At 31.5% G+C, this 9,966-nt stretch overlaps 1 pseudogene across 1 annotated transcript; it reads left to right on the forward strand.

Annotated features, from left to right (window-relative positions):
- Positions 1-1,498: 1,498 nt before the first annotated feature.
- LOC145605520 (cytochrome P450 72A397-like) lies at positions 1,499-8,945 on the forward strand (annotated as a pseudogene). The gene is made up of 6 exons (XR_014105088.1): positions 1,499-1,839; positions 2,829-3,036; positions 6,037-6,281; positions 7,795-8,179; positions 8,299-8,427; positions 8,499-8,945. The product of XR_014105088.1 is annotated as a cytochrome P450 72A397-like (transcript).
- The last annotated feature ends 1,021 nt before the right edge of the window (positions 8,946-9,966 follow it).

Raw genomic sequence — 9,966 nt, forward strand, 5'->3', positions numbered from 1 at the left:
AATTTCCTAGCTAGAATAATAATCCAATCAATGTTCAATTCATTCAAAGTAATTCTGCCTTTTGATTTGCTAATTTGTATTGTCAAAAAAAAAAAAAAAATGAAAGGCTAAATTGGCTATTAGCCGATTAGCTTGCCATTGTCCTATTGGTAATAATGTGATGGATCATCAACTGAGTGTGATATGTAAAATTGCCTTTTATTTATTTATTTTTTTACGGGAAGATTAAAGATTTCATTTATAAAATAGCCAAACGACACTTAGAATAAATTTTTAAGAAATTTAAAATTCCAACAAGAATGTATAAAACCCTAAATATAATATCGCAGAATCGATTGATAATAGCCTTAACAAAAAACTTCATCCGAAGCAATACAATCTGTGAGTTCGCTCTAATTCGGCATAAGATCTGCAGATGGATAATTTTTTGGAGAATATACTTCCGTGGTCTTCTAAACTCCGGTAGAAATTGCGAAACCTTCGATTTTCATTCTTTAATAAACAAGTAATTAAAATCCCTACGATGAACACCATCTTAAGGATGGTATCTTTTTATTGAAAGCAATTAAAGAGATTTTGGGGCTTTTCACTGGTTTTCCAGTGGAAGCCCCTACAAAATTCACAAATAAAAATCAAGAATAAAGAAGATGAAGAGAAGGAAGGATTGAAGAAAAACAAAGAAAAAACCCTAACAAAAGAGGATAAGAAAAACCCTCCCAAGGGAAAACCTTAGAGGGAACTATCTCTCTCTAAAAACTAGAGAGAGAAAAATTGCCTTTTAACTTCAATGTGGGAGACTGGGAGAGTTGTAATTGCTCTCTACTTCTTTCTTTCTTTACTTTTTTTGTTTTTGTCTTTCATTGATCAAAAGATTCTTCACCAATATATGTCACACAAAAATAAATACATAAAATAAATATTGTGTCATACTATTTAATAATTATATTGAGAAACAAAATTTATTTTTCATGGGGGTATTTTCATAAATAAATCAACAACTTTTTCATTATTGTAGGCTTCACAATTGAATAAAGTTGTTAGTTTATTTACGAAAATGTCATATGAGAAACAAATTTTGTTCTTAATGTGAAAAATTGGGGCATCTTCTTTTAAGACATTTTTGAGCACTACTTGGAACACGTAATTAATCTGACAATTACACTAGTGCCTATTGGAAAGATATAATCAACAAATCATATTTCAATTCATTGTAATTCTCCTTTGAATTGTAACAAGTAACAAAGGAAACATCATAGGCGGTTGCATTTGTCTTCATCCCTTAGCTTGTTAAAGTTGCATGGTCCATTTGAATATTCAAACCTTTTATAAATAATTGTGCATATTATTCTACTCCACATACTAATGATACTACCGTATATCTTTATTGCCATATATCGATCTCATACTCTTTCTTTTTCCCTTCATTTCTCATGTATATTGAAACTGAGATTTTTTATTCCTTTATTTCTTTTGGATTAGGATAATTACACAAGAGTTAGTGCAGTCTTCTTTGCAATATCAAACCCGACTTTCAATTCAAAAAGTGTTTAGCATATATGGAAGTTACAAGCATGTCTATAGCAATTTCTTTGGCATGTATTGTATTAGTGAGTGTGTCATGGTATTTGTTAAATTGGGTATGGTTTAGGCCAAAAAGATTAGAGAGATTGCTTGGAAATCAAGGGTTTAAAGGTAATTCTTATAGGTTGTTGCATGGAGACACCAAGGATAGAGCTACTATGACTTTGGAAGCTAGATTACAGCCTCCTTTGCCTGATTCGTCCAATGACTATCTTCCACGTGCTCTCCCATTCTTCTATCAAACGTTGAAAAAATATGGTATGTTAGTTGTCCCTTAAAAATAACTTCCTCCATTTCACAAATATTGCAATAACTATCATTTTAGGAAGTTTCACAAATATTACAACAATTTTTTATTTGTACATATTTTCTCACTTTTCTCTTCTGAATATTCATCTCCTTTCCTCAATATTTGTGAAATAGAGGAAGTATCATTTTAATTGATTTGAAAAAAAAAAATATTATGCCGTCGTGTACTTGTGTGTGTTTTAGATTCTTATGATTTTATCATGTGTGTTCAAAATGAGCAAATGAATATTGTTCATTTTGCATACAAATATAAGTCGTTGTTTAGTTCACTTTGCTTGAATTTTCTTATCTGCGCTAAATAAATAAATTTGTCAAATTATGAGAACAAAATTAATTTGATCATATATGCAATAGAGCTAGAGCAATATTGATTTGCTCATTTGCGTGAATGATTATGAGTCTGTTCAGCAAAACTAGCTGTAGTGGTTGGCTATTAGCTTTTGAGTAAACAACAATTGTACCTTGCCCAACTAATTACAACTACTGTTAAACATATTACTATAAAGGGTGATAAGGTTAGGACATAGGAGACCTCCATCTCTCCCCCAAGTGGTAGGAGATTCGATCCTCATCCAGTCATCCCCCCATTTCTGTGATAGGGTGGAGACCCCCCCATATTATCATATCGTGTAAATAAAAAAAAATTATGGGTGATAAGGTTTTTTTTTTCTTTATATATATATATATATATATATATATATATATATATATATATATATATATATATATATATATTGGAACTTGGGAAGACTCTTGTGAGAACCTCTCCTTTATGTGAGAATTTTTCTTATGTGAGAACACTTTTTATATTCTAAATTTTTACTTGTATGTTCTAAACTTTTAATCACGTGTTCTAAATTATAGATCAGTTCTCATATAAGTATGAAATCTCACACATGGACCTATTATCATCATTCCGTATTTTATAATGTGTGTAGGTAGAAGATGTTTTGTATGGAATGGACCAGTACGATTGCGGAACCAGAGTTGATAAGAGAAGTATTCATGAAGATACACGAGTTTCAGAAGCCAAAGACAAACCCATTTTTAGAGTAGGTTGCCTCTGGCTTAATTACGTTAGAGGGCCGACTTTGGGCTACTCGGAGGAAGCTTCTAACTCCAGCTTTCCACATGGACAAGCTCAAGGTTATACATACTTCACCTTATATATATTTCACTTCCTTTTTGTATAAAATTAGAACTGCTACTTAATTCTTTAAGGAAATCTAGAGATTTATTAAATTGTGGAAGTTAAAACTTAAAGAATACGAATTAAAAGGGCATATGTATAAATAGATAGAAGTGAATTATAGAATAGAAGAGCTTTCTTGAGTGTATCTAAACGCTAGAACCTATGTATTTAACATGTACATAGGAGGGCAATCTGGGATTCAGTGGTACATTTTCATTCTCTTAATGGTATAGTGGTACATTTTTGTGTACTATTATACATATATAATGTACCATTAAAGAATAAGTTGCCTGAATAGTACTTTTTTTGTACTATTATGTATGTAGTGATACTTTTTATCATCATAATTTTCACCCTCAGGGCCTTAGGTTCTCATATTTTTGTATTATTATGTATGTAGTGATACTTTTTATCTCATATATTTCACCCTCAGGTTCTCATTATTTACAAAAATGTCATCTTATTTGCATACCTAATACATGGGGCCTATGCTCCAAGTGTTTTCCACTTTAAAGTTTGTTAAAAAAAAATAATTAAAAAAAAATTTTAAAGAAAAAATCCAACTTTAAAGTCAATAACGCCGGTTATTGACTTATTGTTGTCAATTTGTCATTCTCAATGACGTTAAAGTTGACTATGCTTTCTCGTCTAGTGTATGACATTGAGTAAAAAAATAAATGCATCTTATAAATACAGTTGTCAAAAATTGATTCGACTCGCCCGACTTGAAGCGGCAATGGTCTGAACCCACAACAATGGGGTAAAACTGGTAACCTGTAATTCGACTTGAACCTGACCTGATCTTAACCGAAAACCGATTTGATCCAATAATACATTATAACCTGAACCCAAACCTGCACCAGACCTGATAGTAACCGTTAACCGATTTAATCTGACCCGAAAACAATCATTGTTGTGGAATGACTAGCTGGTGTGGGAGGTCGGGTTGGGAGTGGTTCTTAGTTTTTGATTTTTTTTTTTAGAAATTAATTATTTATCTAATTAGGAGTTATTTATATAGTTTAATGATTTAATTAGGAGTAATTTGAAATATTAACCATAGTCAAAGTTTTAGTTAGGAGTTAATTTTTCCTCAAAAAATAGTAGGAGTTAATTAAACTTTTATATGATTTTATAAAAAAAAAATAATAAATAAATAAAAATAAAAACTTGTTGTCTAGATAATGGGTAAATTATCTTGTTTAAAATGGACAACCTTTGAAGTTTGTTTTATTTAGAAATAATAAAAAGTTTAATGTATTTTTGGCGGATCACTCAAAGTTTGTATTATTTTTGACAATTTTTCCAATTTTATATACTTTTTATTCAACTTATATACTGGTATAATGCTGTAATCTCAATTTGATTTATTAAAATCTTTTGTTCAGCTTATATACCTTTTGTTCTCTATTACTCGTATATAAGTTTAATAAAATATTGATGATGCTTGATCAAATTATGGAAGGCGTAATTATATAATTCAATTTGACCACATCGATGTTTATTAGAATTGAATTTGAACCAAAACCCGACTCAACACTAAACCGAACTCGAATGTACCATCTTATTAACCCATCAAAACCTGGCTCAACACAACCCGAACCTAAAATCGAACTCGATCAGAATTTGACTTGAATGGAACTCGACCTATATCTGAAAAGGTGAACAACTCGTTATAACTTGAATTGAAATTGACCCGACCCGAACCTGAACCTGATCTGAAGCTAGATTGACCCGACATAACCTAATTCTGATTTAACCCGAGACCTGATTTGACCCGACCCGAACCCGACTTGAATACTCGATTTGACAGCTCTACTTTTAAATGAAAAGATTCTGAAATAGGCAAAACATTTTGGACACTTATAAAAGGCCGAATATAGCAGGGTACATATAAGGACAGAAGGAGTAATACACATATTGAAAATATATATTTTTTGTTTTTTCTTGAATATTAATTCAGAGACAGTACAGTTAAATTTGGCACACATGCCAAAGCAGTACTTCAAGTATTTATAATAAAATATTAACGAAAAACATGAAAAAGTTGATCTAATGAAATTTTATATGGAGTACTAATAAATACTACCTTCGGTTTTGCTAATTGTTACTCACATGCATTTTACGCAGTCTCCAATGCACTACTTTAACCATTAATTTCTTTGATTGTGCATTGTTAAAAATTATACAAAGTAGATATACTAGGAAATAAAATATAGCAATATGAATCTAATAAGATCAAATTTGATAATATTTTTTCATACACATACACAATTAGACATGGTCATAATTTTACAAGTTTGACCTATAGTGGGGTAGAACTTGGAAAAACAAAGGTAGTATAAAACAATATATTTCAATTTCATGATATTTTGTAACGTTATTATAAAACAAAGGTCAAGTTTAGTTACAAAATAGTGAAAAAAATCAAACGTATCAATTATTTAGAAAAAGAGGAAGTATCCAACATCAATTTCGCGTGAGCTTGTTTTTCATTTTTGTTTTTTAGTTCGTTGTAATTTTAATATGTAACTTTTTCTTTGATGTTGATGCAAATAAAGAGTTTCTCATGAAAATATGGGTACATAATATAGAGGTATCAAAAGCTGATCCAACTCGAAAATGACCTTAAAAAAATTTCATTTCAGATTTCGATTTACATGGACTGATGATGGACACAATAATTTAACATGACTTAAGTTTAAAATTATACCCAACTTGACTTGACCTCATCGAACCAAACTCAAACATTTGAATTGACATCTCTTGATAAGCGTTCGTTGGTTACACATATGTAAATGTAACACAAAAGTTTCTCATTTTTCTATATTTCATGTTATTGATGGTAGACTTTTTTTTTTTTTTCTATCTTATATCATATTAATTTTCACAAGAAATGTATTATTATGTACTCTACGTGTTAAATATTTTTCTTGTTTTGGTATGTTTTGCAGTTTATGGTTCCAGCATTATGGGAAAGCTCCAATGCTATGGTTAAAGAGTGGGAAGAAATGACATCGAAGATAGGTTCATGTGAAATAGAAGTGTGGTCATATTTGAATAAACTATCTGCTGATCTTATTTCTAGAGCTGCGTTTGGAAGTAGTTATGAAGAAGGGAAGCGAATATTCGAGTTATTAACCGAACAAATACAAATTGTGGTTCCGGTTTTAAATGCAGTTTATATCCCTGGATGGAGGTAATTCAAACGAGTATACTTCGTAAGATGATGTTATATAATGTGTGTGTGCGAGCATACAAAGTGTTAGAATCAAAGGCTCACGAAATTTTGCTAAATAAATATTAAAAAAAATAATGAAAAAAACAAATAAATAAATATAATAGACATGAAACATAAGAATAATTATTAATTTTCAACAAATTAATTTATAGAAAAATTTGTAAATTACCACCCATAAAGGGGTCCTATTTTGAAATTACCACCCATTAAAACTTTTATTTTAAATAACAACCCATTAAATTAAAAAACATTTCAGATTACCACCTTTTTTGAAATTCCGGTGGAAAATCCGGTTGAGGGCCACATCTTATTAACTTCCCTCCTTTTTTTTATTTCCCTCGACCTAACCTTCTGATTGAAACATTAAACTCAAAAAAACATTTTCTCTCATCAATTTCTTCAATTAATTCATCCAAAAGCATCAATATTTCCCCTTTTCTTCTTTTAATTCTCTGTCAACTTTGCAACTACCCCTACCCCTTAGTTAAGGGTTGAATCAGAACCCTAACTTTTTTTTTTTCTGCAAATTGGGACCCAATTTGTACTTGCATTTGCTGTTGAAGTCGCCATCTTGGTGTATTTTCCGGGGACCAAAAGCGCGTAGGTGAAACTCCTGTCAAATGGTGATGTCAATGGCGAGCCCGAGGTGAGCAATTAAGACCCTTTACAATTTCAGACATGTAGCCTAATTGCAAAAAACCCCCAATTTTAAAGCCCCAGGAACTCTAATTCCAAAATTGCAGAAAACCCCCAATTTTATTGCCCAGGAACCCTAATTCCGAAATTTCAGACATGTACTAGCTGCAATTTGAGAAAATTTGGATGAAATTTGGGGCAAAAGTTGTGAATTGATATTGGATAATTTATAAAGAAAAAAAAATCGAGGAGGGAAACATTTAAAAGAGTCAAATTCGCCGTTTCTAGCCGTTATGTGGGGCCCTCAACCGGATTTTCCACCGGAATTCCAAAAACGGTGGTAATTTGAAATGTTATTTAATTTAATGGGTGGTTATTTAAAATAAAAGTTTTAATGGGTGGTAATTTCAAAACGGTGGTAATTTACAAATTTTCCTAATTTATATTATTTTGGTAAATATATATAGCTGCATCAATCATTGATGGAAAAATAAATACAAAATTATGCCAATTGTGCAATTCGATAATTATTTTAGTATATAGTATAGAATTATAGATGGTGTAAAAGTTTGAGAAATATAAGCCAAGTAGGTTGTCATTATTTTGATCCTTATTTTTTTTTAAGGCACTTTACTTAATTTACTGAAATTTATATGTTTTATTAAACTTTTATTTGATTAAGCTTATTTTTAATGATGCTTACCTAATTATGTTGAAATTTATTGATTTATGATATGTTAAATGTTTTATAATCATTGTTCAAAAAACAAAATTAATTCTTCATAAAAAGAGTATCTAATTGGAATTGTTCATTTTTTTTGGTTTAGAACTTTAGATTTATCCCAACCAAGGCAAATAGAAAATTAGTGGATGCTGATAGGGAAATTCGCACTCTACTAAAAGAAGTTATTGATAAGAGGAAGAAAGCAATAAAAGAAGGAGAAAAACCAAAGGATGACTTGCTAGGATTGCTATTGGAGTCACAATTTCAAGACAATGGACGTGATAACAAAAAGCACATTCAATTGACTATTGAAGATGTGATTAACGAAAGTAAATTGTTCTACTTAGCTGGCCAAGGCACCACTTCATCGTTACTTGTATGGACACTAATTATGTTAGGAAAGTATCATGAATGGCAAGCTCGAGCACGAGAAGAGATCTTAAACGCATTTGGGAATCACATCCCGGATTTTCAAGGATTGAATCATTTAAAAACTGTAAGTATCAAGGTTATACAAAGTATATTAACTCGAAATGATTGTTATATTATCTAGCTTAGCTTAATCAATCATCGTTAAGATATTTATCACTTGTGTTTATAAAATTTACTTTTTAGGTAAACATGATACTTCAAGAGGTTCTTCGAATATATTCCCCGGTTTTTGAACTCCATCGTACAGTTACTGAAGATATTAGGGTAGGAGATATCTTCTTACCTGCTGGAGTGTTAGTCAATCTTCCAATAGCCCGGGCTCTCAACTGGCTGAGTCAGTTGTTTGTGGAAGTCCCACTACATAGAGGACCGAGACTGGCGAGAGAGGACTCCTGACTCTTATACAACAAGATGAGAAGTTATGGGGTGATGATGCTATAGATTTTAATCCATCAAGGTTTAGTGAAGGCATCTCTAAGGCAACAAAAGGGAATATGTCTTTTTTCTCATTTGGTTGGGGGCCAAGAATATGTCTTGGATCAAATTTTGCTATGATGGAAGCCAAAATGACATTGGCCTTAATTCTATAACGGTTCTCTTTCGAGCTTTCACCATCTTATGCTCATGCTCCATCCACCAATGGATCTCTTACACCACTATTCGGTGCACCAATCATATTTCATAGATTATTGGACAAATAATTTATAGCACTGTTGTATGTAAAACATAAATTCATGGTAATTTTTATTTTTACATGGATTTAAATGTAATAAATCATTTGCTTAGAATTTCTTTTCTCTTCTTTCTTTATTTATTTAGAATTTCTTTTCTCTTCTTTCTTTATTTATTCTTCATGCAAAAAGTATGTATGCTTTAGTTAAACATACCTGTGCTGCTGTGAAAAACAAATTAAAGATGGAAAGATAAAAAGAACCGAGGAAATACTTATTGCAGGATAGATAAAGCGAGTGATTTTTATTACTTCATCTGTTTCTTATTACATTCATCACTATTGAAATTGTTGATCGAATTCCTAAAATCCTAAGCAATTTTTAGAGTAGAGAGAGATGGAGAGAAAAAAATAAGGAGGACCCATGTGATATAAGAGATATAAGAGAAATAATTGACTAAATAAGAAAGTAATGCATCTAAATTGAAACTTCCATACATTGAAAGTGACGCATCTAATAAAGATATAGAGTAATTATATAATTAGAGGTGTCAAAAAATGACCTGACCTACCCAATCGATCCAATATGACGTGAAATTACCTGATTCAGATGTCAACTTGCATGGACACAGTTTAATAATTTAGCATGATTAAACTTTGAAATACATACAGTTGACCCGATCCGACTTAACCCGATTCGACCTATCCAAGCTCGGCCTATTTAAGTAACTAAATTGACACCTCTATATTTACTCATAAATATTAGGCATAATTGGCCGCAGCAGCATGAACTTTTAACAAGTTGCACTCAACAGCACAAACTTTGACTAGTAGCTCAAACAACACGTATGATCTATCACATAAGGTGCGTGAAACATCATAAATGAGTGTTGTTTTGGGTGATTTTACGCATTCCACGTGGACCAATCAGAGGACGTCACGTGGCACCCCAGGATTAGTCCAAAACATACCTATCCTTGCTTAACACGTCGCACTCCAAGAAAATGGGAGAAAAGGCGGCCTTCAGGGCCCAAATCCCGAGAAAGCCGCAATGCGGTGTAGCCCACAAGAATTAGGTCAGAGTGATCTAAGAAAAGGCACACATTCTAATAAACCTATAAATAGGGAGATTCTCCCCATATTGGGGACACATTCAATCATTTATTACAATCCTACATTCT

This window comes from Chenopodium album, chromosome 22 (genome assembly GCF_948465745.1).
Source record: "Chenopodium album chromosome 22, dcCheAlbu1.1, whole genome shotgun sequence".
Lineage (NCBI taxonomy): Eukaryota > Viridiplantae > Streptophyta > Magnoliopsida > Caryophyllales > Amaranthaceae > Chenopodium > Chenopodium album.